Below are 2,394 nucleotides of genomic sequence, written 5' to 3' on the forward strand. Positions count from 1 at the left end.
CCCAGCATTACTGGTTCCCCTGCTCCTGTCCCCACCTTTCCTATGTGACATCAGCAGTCACCGGGCAGAACAGCCGTCTTCCACATCACATGCATCGCTGCTCAAGGACTTGCTATGGCTCCCACTGTTCACTGCCTCAAGCCTCCTGCCTCCCCACTCGGCAGCTGTACCACCAGCCTCCTCTCCCTTCCCTCCCCTACAGGAAACCCAGGCCAGGCGGGTCTCCACTGTGCTCCCAGCACCCTAACCCCCCCGACCCTGCCTGGGCTTTGCTCCTTCTACATCTTCTCCCTTCCTTCCCCTCCCCCTTCTAAGGAACTCCTATGCATCCTTCAAAGCCCTGTCCACATCTCATAGGTGAGGCCTTTTCCAGGCAGAACTAATCGCTCCCTCAACTCTGTCATGGAGCAGCTAATAGAGAAACTGCTCTGAGCACAGAACAGGTGCCAGGCTCTGTCCTCACCTGTCATATGTGTCATCTCACTGAATCCTCACCACCGCCCTGTGAGACAGAGGTCATTATTGTCTGCTGTACAGACAAGGAGAGAGAGGCTCAGGAGAGAGGCGATGTAACTTGCCTGAGGCCACACAGCCAGAAGCAGCGGAGCACCTACCTCCCCACTTTTTGTAATTATACACTTCCCAGCTTGTCTCCCCAGCTACGCTATGCACAACCCGAGCAGGAGTCGGTCCTGGTCGGCCCTGTGTTGCCGGGGCCTGGTTTGCTCAGTAAGTGCATCTGCAGGCGGGTCCCACCCCAGCCTTTGCTCCTGCCAGCCCCTCCCTGGGCGCCCATCCTAGTCTGTCTGTGAGTCTGTCCTCCGTAGTCCCCACAGCCTACTTCTTGGGGGCCTTGGGCTTCCCCAGAACCTTCCTGCCTCTTTTCCCAGCTGCCTGCCGGGGTCCGGGTCCCCATGAGATGCGCATTCCCAGGGCCCAGGACCTGCCTTTCTTGGCCCCTCCTCAAGGTGCCGGCCCCAGGCTACACAAGGAAGTGCCCAGCGCTCACACTCGCTGGATTAAATGTGGACTCGGCCCCAGTTTGTGTCAGTGGCAAATCCCACCCCCAATACTTGTTGTCCCAGCTGCCCCTGACGTACAGATCCCCATGTTCCTCCTGCACGCAGCCAGGGAAGAGCCGGGACTCTGGGATCAACCAGACCTGGGTTCAAATCCCACTCCTGCCACTTAGTGAATTGAGTGACCTGGGACAGTCGGTCCATCCTCAGGAACTCAGACTCCTCTCCAGGAAATGGGGGACAGGAGAGGGCTGACAGGGTGCAGCAGATGCCTGGCCGTGGTGCACAGTAGGTGCTCAGCAAACCTCAGCACCCGCCTCCCCCCGACAAGGCCGGGCAAGCTCTGCAAGGTGCATCCCGCTCTGAGCTAACAACTCTGAGAAGCATCTGAATGATCTTTGATCAGAGCAGCCTTGACCCCCCGGCCCCACCCTCAGGGGCCCCAGCCGGGCCTCGAGCCCCATCGGCCCTGCTTCTCCTAGCAAAATCTGTGCGGGTTCTGGGGGAGTTGTTCCATCCATTACACAGAATGAATCTTTCAGGATGTTTAAATTTCAATCTTTTTTGTAATTCCCCCCACACCTGAAGAGAGATGGTTGTGTTTCAGCAAAGGGCACACATAAAACACACTGCACTGGACAGGACAGGACAGGAGGCGGGGACTGGGCTAAGGAGCAGTTGGGGTTCATTAGGGGAGATCCCAGAATCGCCTTTCAACGAGCACCTGCTCTCCCAGGGCTGCAATGCCGTGATTGACGGTAATTTCCTCCCCACCGCCTCACAATAATAACAGCGTGCGCAACGGTAACAGTGTGCGTCATGTTTACTGAGCGCTGCCTCCCTGGGCCCACCAAGCTCTGCACAGGCAAGAGCAACCTTGTCCCCGGTGCAGGGGTGGGGACCCGAGGGCACTGAGAGATGAAGGGACTCGCCCCAAACCACACAGCACTCGGGTGGGGCTGAGATTTGAACCCAGGTCTCTCTGGCTCTAAGACCCTTTCTCCTCCCCCCACCCTCCTGCTCCCTGGAAAGTGGGGAGGATTACAGCAGGAAAGGGGAGCAGGGAAATCAGCCCAGTCTAGGTGGAAGTGCCCCAGGCTTTGGGTTCAGCCCACTCCTCTGCTCATTTGCATATATTTGCATGCTGCAGCTCTAGAGACCTCAAGAACAGACAATAAAATTGATGAGTTAGTGCAACCAACCAGTGGGCACAAAGCTGCAGGATACCCTCAAGCCACCCTATCGCACGTGATGGATTTGGGCAAGATCCATCTCATCGCTTCCCGATCAGCAGAGCCAACACTGAACCAGGCCATCCCTCACCACCAGCCCCTCCGGATCAGAAGCGAGACACTCTAGGGACAAGGACTACTGA

The sequence above is a fragment of the Propithecus coquereli genome, unplaced genomic scaffold (genome assembly GCF_000956105.1).
Source record: "Propithecus coquereli isolate 6110/MARCELLA unplaced genomic scaffold, Pcoq_1.0 Scaffold178, whole genome shotgun sequence".
NCBI classification, from domain to species: domain Eukaryota; kingdom Metazoa; phylum Chordata; class Mammalia; order Primates; family Indriidae; genus Propithecus; species Propithecus coquereli.